Raw genomic sequence first — 8996 nt, forward strand, 5'->3', positions numbered from 1 at the left:
ATGTACTCAGATAGTGGAATGCAATTAAATAATAAAGAGAAGCAAACCCCTCGTACATGCATAAACAAGAATGAATCCCCAAAGTCTACCCTCAGAGAAGAAAGGCAGTTGCAACAGTGTGTAGTATGTGATTCTATGGATGTGAAGATTTGCAGGGGAGAAAAAACAAAGTGATAGAATCAGAACAGTGATTGCTTCTAGAAGTGACCAAGCCTGAGTAAATTTCCTGGTTGATGAAAATATGACTACATCTTTTAAAATACAGAGCTTAACAATTTTAAGAGTGGTCTCACTGGGACAGCAGAGAAGACAGACACTCAGAACCGCTTAGTGAGCATATGAGAGCTACTGTGTGTTTTTTTAAAAAAATGCTACAAATATCATTCTGTTGCCCTGAATTAAAAATATATATTCAAGAAAAGTCGACATGCTGCCACTGCCTGGAAATGTGTAATTCGTTTTGTTTATCATTGTATAGCTGCCGAGCTGATGGAGTGTGCACACTGGTACACTTTGACTGGGCTTAGGGAGCACTTACATTCTTACATTAATATTAAAGTCACACACAAGTCAAAATGGAAAAGCTGCCAGTATTTGCTTCTGTGTCTCTTTTCTACATGCAATCAGTTATTTAAGCACCTTTGATCCTGTGGAGAGAAATGCTATCCAGTGTTCAGAACTACTAACAATTTTTTCCTGCCATGGTGGTTCTTAAGCGTGCCCCCCATGGACTAGGATTTCTTGAAAGATGTCTTGTCATAATTATTTCACATTTGGCATGAGTAGTGCACAGGTTAATGTCTTCAGAGAGGCTGGGTGCATGGCTGTAGAATCAAATTAAAGGTTAAGGCCATAAGGCTAGCCAGAGGTTTCACACACACACACACACACACAGAGAGAGAGAGAGAGAGAGAGAGAGAGAGAGAGAGAGAGAGAGAGAGAGAGAGAGAGAGAGAGAGAGAGAGAGAGAGAGAGAGAGAGAATAGCAATTCAGAAGCTCAGTGGACTTGCAATATCTAATTTCACCCACACTCCCAATCCCTGTCAGTCAGTTGCGGTTTCTCAGTCCGTGAAGGCCACAGTCTTGGCTAGCCACTTGATTAGTCAGTCTGAGTGCATACAATGTATCCAGCTGCCTGTGCCAGTTCTCCTTTAGCTAGCTTCTCAGAGCTACAGAAGGTGCTAGCATTAAAAAGGGAGGGCTGCAAACTCTCTCTGTATTTTGACCAGATGTGAGGTACACATTTGCTACAACCGATAGAAAGGTAAATTTCACTCTTTAAATTATGTCTTAATTCACAAAGACACTTACTTCTAGCAAACAATCATACCGTGCAGTCTCCAGCCCCTTTAATTTTACATTGATAGTGAGGAATACACTGTTTTGAAGTCTGTCTCTATATACATTTATTTCAACTTTTACACTTTTGGTAACATGATCATCATAATGAAAAAAAATAGAATCACTATGTTATTAATCATAAACCACAACAGATAGGCTCCTCTGGGACTTTTCTTAATTATCTAAGTTGCAACTTTTCACAGACAAAACAGCATCTACAGAACAGCTCAAGGCTGCACCCAGAAAGACACAGCTTCCTAAAGTGGCTGCCTTGATAAAACTCAAAAGATCACCAAAAGAATGTACTGACTGCTTATCCCAGGCAACACCCAAAGACATCCTCCCAGGCTGGGGTGGGGAGTGGGGGTAGTGGAGTGGGGGACAGGAGGAGTGGGGGGATGGGAACAATCAGTCTTACTTCCATGAGCACCAGCCAGAAGACCCTGTCAGGTTTCACACCGGCCAGCCCTCCTTTCCCAGCCTCTCCCTGCTTCTCTAAGCTGACGATTCTAGCCACCCCCGATGAGAAGCACACACAGTTTGTCCTTTTGTAGCTATCTTGAGAAGCATAACGGTTTCCAGGACCGAGCAGATAACAAACGGTAAGAGTTCTTTCTTTGGAAGACTGAATAGTCCTCATCAGATGTATATGGTCCATTTCCTCCATCCATTTACCTTTTGGTGGGCATAATGAGTGCCATAATGCTGCTATGAACATGGGAGCAAGCATATCTTGGGGTTCTAACTTTTGAGGGGGGTTCCAACTTTTAATTCTTTTGGATCAGATGCCAATTTGATTTGTAGTGTTTTAGGGAAGCTTTATGCTGTTTTCCATGGCTGTGATGTAATTTTATGTTCCCAACAATACTATTGTATTTCATAATTGTCCCCATTTTGCCACAATTTTGCCAACGCTTCTTGTCTTTCACTTGTGATAACAGTCACCCCAAGAGGTTTGAGGCAATAGCTTGAAGAGGCATTTACATTAACCTATGATCAATGATGCTGAGCGCCTGCTCACACTGCCATCAGCCCTTTTCAGTCTTTTGGGCCAATGTCACACAGTATTAATGCCTGTTGTCTCTGGTTGTCAAAGGTGAAACTTTCTTCCTTACAATTTTTTTTTTCCGAGCACTGGGGTGGGGGGTAGGTATTTACTTTAGAATACAGAGTAAATTGTCTCATTATGGTATTTCATACATAGCTGTCATTTTACCTTGTTCTCTTTCACTGCCCTCCTGTGTCCCTTTCCTCATCTAGTTGAGTGACGTTATTTGTCTTTCTGAGTCTGGATTGCCTCACTTAATATAGTGATTTCTAGTTGTATCTGTTTTCCTGTACATGTCATGATTTTATTTTTCTTTATGGCTGCATAAAATTCCATTAAGCATATGTGACGCACCTTTTTGTTCATTCCCTTGTTGATGGGCATATACACTGGCTCTGGGTCCTGAACAGTGCCTCTGTAAACACTGGTGGGTTTCATCTCTGTAGTATGCTGACTCTCAGTCCTGTCAGTATAAACCCAGGAGTTGTATAGTTGGGTCATACGATAGTTCTATTTTCAGTTTTTTTGTTTGTTTTCTTTTAAGAGTTCCACACTTATTCTATGATGCCTGCATAAGTTTTCACTCTTGCTAGTTGTGAATAAAGTATTCTCTTTTCCCACATCCACCCCAGATTTGTTGCCATTTGTTTTCTTCATGACAGATATCCTGACTTGGGTGAGATGGAGTCTCGGTTTTAATTAACATGTCCCTGCTGGCTAAGCATAATAAACATTTTTAAAGTATTTATTGGATATTGGTATTTCTTTCTTCTCTCTTTCCTTTTTCATTTTGAGAAGTGAACGAATGAAATGAATGTCTCTTTAGTCCACCAACCCATTTATTGATCGAATGGTTTTGTTTTGGAGTATTAATTTTGGAGTTCTTTAAAGATTCTGGATATTAATGCTATGTGTTCCTGGTATTTTTCAGTTCTATGGACATCTCTTTGCTCTAGTGGTCAGTTACTTTGCGGTCCAGAGCTCTTTGTTTCATGCAATTCTATCTGTGAGATTTTAGGATTGTTTCCTGTGCTGTTGGGAGTCCTGTTCAGAAAATCTTTGCCTATGCCTTTGTGTTTTTTTTTTTTTTTTGAGACAAAATGTCCAGACAAACTTTGTGCTCTGGAGAGGGGAAAGGGTCACCATCCCCTGAGCAAATTGAGAGCATGGGAAGAGGGGGAAGGGAGCTATGGGAATGAGAAGGGAAGAAGAGGAAGGATGCAGAGGTCATGAGGGAGCAGAAAGGTTGAGTCAGGTGTAGATTAGAAGAAAGGATATGATTGGTAGGGTTTTAGTTGGGGGGTGTGGTAGGGGAGGAAGGGAAGGAAAAGGAAACTGGGATTGTCATGTAATTCAATCTTGTTTGTAATTCAAATAAAAAAAAAGCAAACAAAGAGAGAGAGAGAGAGAGAGAGAGAGAGAGAGAGAGACTGTCTTTTCTCCAGTGCAGATTTTTGATGCCTTTGTCAACATTCAGGTGACTGCAACATTAGGGATTTATGTTGAATTATCACTGGCACTGCAGTTGCATCTGAATCTACTCCCGTTTCAGTTACTGACAGTGACTCTGCAGTCACTGCCCCACTACTCAGGTGGCCAGGTGGGACTTTTGTAGCCAGTGGAACTACCTCTTGCTGCTGCCGCCAAATGTAGCTTTTAACTAAGTCTCTATCATTCTGTTTTACCAATAAAGACTTAGGAGTCACAAGCTGGGGGTGAAAACTTGTTAGCTCACAGAAGCTAAGGAGCAACCAGCTGACCTTCCATTTCAGCCAGCAACCCAGCAAGAGAGTGTCCTGCTTCCCCAAATCAGTACCCCCCACCCCCAAAGTTTACTACCTCCTGCGTGTCTCTGGACTCCCTCTGACTCTCTGATTACTTTCTATCTACTAGTTGTTGGCTCTGCCTCCTCACCCAAGGTTGATTTTATTTAATTAATACAGTCTTGGGGTTCACAGTGTGATTGAATATCCTGCAACAGATTTATTTCTTGGTCCTCTATTCTGCTTTTATTTTGTGCTAGGACAATGCTATTTTTGTAATTGTCGCTCTAATATAATTTTAGATGGGATTTTGTGTTATCCCCAACACTACTCTTTCTGCTAAAGATTGCTCTAGCTATTCTGGGCCTTTCGTGCTTTGATATTAATTTTAAGGTTCCCCCCCCCCAGACCTATAAAGAATACCATTGGGATTTTGATGTGGGTTGCATTGAATCTGTAGGTTGCTTCCAGTGATGAAGCCATTTTTACAATATTTCGTTTATGCATGAACATGGGAGGAATATTTATCCTATAACATCTTTTTTTTTTTTCAATTTCTTCCTTTAGTGTCTTAGTATTTTCATGGCAGAAGTCTTCTGCAGTCTCCCCAGAGCCGTGCATCACCTCTGTATTCCTTTCTTTGGGTTGAAATCCATCACTACTAGGTTGACTTCCACTTACAAACCAGAAGCACCAAAGTCGGAAGTTCAGTTCTCAGCATCCATGTTCACAACCACCTATAACTCCAGCGATACGGGGATCTGATGCCTCTGGTCTCCACACAAACCTGCAGTCACATGCCCATTCTCACACACATAAAATAATTAAACCATCTTTCCTGCCTCTCCACTATCTATTTGTCCTGGTGACATTGGGAGGGGTATGTCACACAGCATACCCTTTTGTCCAATCAGCTTTACTGGCAAATGTTCATTACAATGACAATTCAAGGCCTCTGGTTTCTGGTACACCATCCTCACTGATCCTCACTGAAATTCCTCTGGGATATCCCAAGACTGCCCCAAGTCATGGAGATCCTATGGGTGTTGTTCCTCAGGACCAGTCAGTCCCTTCACAAGCTCCAGCAGGTCCTAGATGAGATAGATGTTAGGGTGGGACAAGACCTGGCTGTGGGCCTGGGTGGTGGCTGAGCTGGTTAGTTCAGGCCACTGGCCCGCCCACCTCAGGAGAGGGGGAGGAGTCAGCTCCCCTACAACCATGCCCCCAGGGTCAGTTCTCCTTTCTCTGTAGTGAGGAATAATTTCCTTTCTTCCTTCTTTTCTTTCTTTCTTTCTTTCTTTCTTTCTTTCTTTCTTTCTTTCCTTCTTTCTTTTTTTCTTTCATTCATTTGTCCTTCCTTTTTGGTTTTTTGTTTTGTTTTTTTGTTTTGTTTTTCAAGACAGAGTTTCTCTGTAAGGCCCTAGCTGTCCTGGAACTTGTTCTGCAGACCAAGCTGGCCTCAAACTCAGAGACCCACTTGCCTCTGCCTCCCGAGTGCTGGGATGTACGCCACCACCATCCAGTGCAATCCAAGTTCTTAAGGAAAAGTTCTTTGATAGTCAGAAGACATTCAAATAAGAGGCAATGACCACTTCTCAGCTCAAGAGAGCACAGACAGGAGCTGGAGAGGTGGCTCAGGGGTTCAAGGAGCTGCTTGGTCTTGAAGAGGACCTGGATTCTGTTCTCAGCACCCACATGATGGCTCATAACTGGACTCCCTCTGACTCTCTGATCCCCAGTTCTTGGAGATCTTACTCCTTCTGACCTCTGAGGACTCCAGGAGCATAGGCGGTGCATATACATATACATAAAAATAAATCTGAGAGAGAGGAGAGAGAGAGAGAGGGAGAGAGAGAGAGAGAGAGAGAGAGAGAGAGAGAGAGAGAGAGAGAGAGAACTAGATAGCTCCTTGATCCACCACTCTCTGCAGCTCATGGGCTATAAGGTACTTTGAGCTGGCCTCCCTGTGCTAAAGTAACACAGACTGCTCCGTTTATCACAAAGAAGAGTCAGGTCATGGGCAACACATTTCTAAGTTAGGGTAGCAGAGATGTGAATAAAAGGTAACCCAGCTAGAAGATAGCAACCAACTTGCCATTTTGAAAAGATAAAAAGCAGGACCAGACAAAAACAAAGAAGAAGAAGACGGAGGGAGTGGGATGAGAAGGCTGTTGGGTGGAAACCTGCTCTCAGGAAGAACGGAAGCAGATGTGACACAGCATTCAGGCTGGAGTTCTTTCCTTTTTGAGTCAATGGCTGACGTTTTCAACACAAAATTAAAATTCCGTTTTGTTGAACTGAGCCAGGCACAGACTACCAGAGATGCCAATGCCAGTTTGAGGCACAACCTGTCTGTCACATAGTGCATACTGGAAGAACTTACTAATGATGGTTTTAAAAAAATTTATATGTTCTTGTCAAATGAACTCTCAAAAGTAGAACAGAAAAACCAAAAGGAGGCTTGTTTGAGGGTAAGCCTGCTTCAGTGTTCAAAGAAGCCCCTTTTATTGGTCATGCCTTCCAGAGCTAACCCATCCATTCAGTATAAGCTCTGTTAATTCAAAGAGGCCAGGGATAGAATCAAGGGACTGCCAGTGTGTGATCAACTCGCGTCTGTAATTAGAGTCTACAGTCCATTTCGATCAACCACATCTGTGCCAGTCTCTTACTCCGGTGTTTATGGGTGTGAATTTTCACCTACACATCTTGTGTCATCCATTCCCTTTGAAGAAATTCGCTGAGATTTTCATAGTACCGCTACATTTGGGCACCCATTAGGTCAACTTTTACTGCATGTGTCTAAATGTGATTATTGAAATGGATAGCAGTCCAAAGTGGGCTCGGGGGTGGGGGGGGGACATCATTTTCCAGAGCTTGAAAATTTTGTTTCCTATCACACACTCTTCCATTTACTGCAACTTCTAAAGCACTAGCATGCTTTCCTCGTTCAGGTCCCGATGGCTCCTGTTCCCTCCCTTATGCATGTTATAGTATGCTTTTCTGTTGTCGTTTGTGCTTGTACTGACTTCCTTCATCATGCTGAGATGTGGGGCTAGTCTTACTCATCTTTGTACAGTTTCTTAGCAATGTGGGAATACTAAAAAAACATACTCAGCCGAATTGAATATCATTATTTAATTAGTAAGAATTATGATTTTGCTGGGACAAACTGTACTCTGTGTGCCATTCACGCTCATCAATTTAAAGCGCCTTTGTTGCCCTGCATTTTAAATGAGTCAAGGCACCTGCAAGCTCCACATACTTCTTTATCACCGTCAGGAATTTGTTGGTTTGTCCTCTCAAGCCCTACCAAGTTCTGTGTGTCCTCCTTTGCACCCATCCTTCCATGCTCTCACTGCCGTCTTGCTCTGCGGATTCACTGCTTCATCACGGGCCATTTGCAAGATGATTCTAAATTATCTTGCCCCATCTTGAACCCTTATCATAGCTTCTGAACCACAAATGATTTGTTTTTAAAACCTCAAAACACTCTCAGCTACCAAAGCCCTAAATGGCTTCTCCCAGACCCCCTGCTCTGTAGTCAAGTCCACCCTCCCATACCATTTCATCTGATGGGTCAACAAGCACCACACTCAGTCACAGACTCAACTCATTGTCAGTTCACACACTCACATCATGCTCTGCCTGTGTTGGCATTAACAGAAACAGGAAGGGGAGATAGCTGAAATCCCATTGGTTATTGGAAGGCAAACTATCCCTTTGAAATATGCCACACAGCTACCAAACCTCTGGAAAGCCAAATGGTGACTTTATGTTGACTCTGGAATTGTCAAGAGATTTATCTCTTTTGTCCCCTCATCTTCTAAGTGGCTGTCACATGCTAGACACTAAATAAATACCCTGTTGCATGATGAAAAATATCAAGGCAAGAAATTGAGGTCAAAACGCCTTTAACATAATGTCTTTAATGTAATGCCACTTCGTCACTGGCCATGCATAAACACCCAGGACAGCTGTAGGTATAGTGAAGCTATGTTTGGCCCCTGAGGAACTACAAGCTGGTGGAAGCACCAAACAGTTCATAGTAACTTCACTGAGGAATCCTCCATGCCGGGCTGGGTTTCATTCCTGAAAGCAAGAAAGGTTAAAATTGCTCAACATTTTTGGTCCTGATCCTGTTGAAAATGGCCTGCTTACTCTTCCAAATAAACGTGCCTGGAGGGTCTGTACCCTGGGCTCCTGGTGGAGAGAGAGAGAGACAGAGACAGAGACAGAGACAGAGACAGAATGAGAGTGCTCAGGAGCTCGGCAAATATGAGGACCTGAGTTCAATCCCTAGAACCCACCTTTTAAAAACCAGGTACAATGAAGCAAAATTGTAATCCTAGCACTGTGGAGGTGAAGATAGGAGGGACCCTGGGTCTCTCTAGCTAGTTAACCCAGAAAACCTTTCTTCTGGTTTCCACATGCATGTGCACACACATGCAAATGCCCCAGCCTACACAAACACGCACATACATGAAGATACCACCCAAACATTCAAGCATAAGATGTAGGAATTTAGATACTATTTACTCTGTATTCCCTACCTATCTATAAATCATGTTTGCTTTCATCTCTCGATGATTCACCTCATTGACACCCTATCTGGGCTGTGTGGCTTAGATTAGAGGGCCCTTTCACACACAGTAATTCATCTGATCTCACAACAAATGAGGGACACCGCAATGAGTGCTCTGCCAAGTTCTGTGACGCAAATGGTATACCTAGCAGGTTTCCAGTTAAGCCGCAAGGGTTTCACCCCACACTGTTCCCCATGCCCAGAGTTCTCTACAATCTGATTTATGCCCACCATATTCTACCAAATCCTAAATCCCTGGGT

Source organism: Cricetulus griseus, chromosome 4, assembly GCF_003668045.3.
Source record: "Cricetulus griseus strain 17A/GY chromosome 4, alternate assembly CriGri-PICRH-1.0, whole genome shotgun sequence".
Lineage (NCBI taxonomy): Eukaryota > Metazoa > Chordata > Mammalia > Rodentia > Cricetidae > Cricetulus > Cricetulus griseus.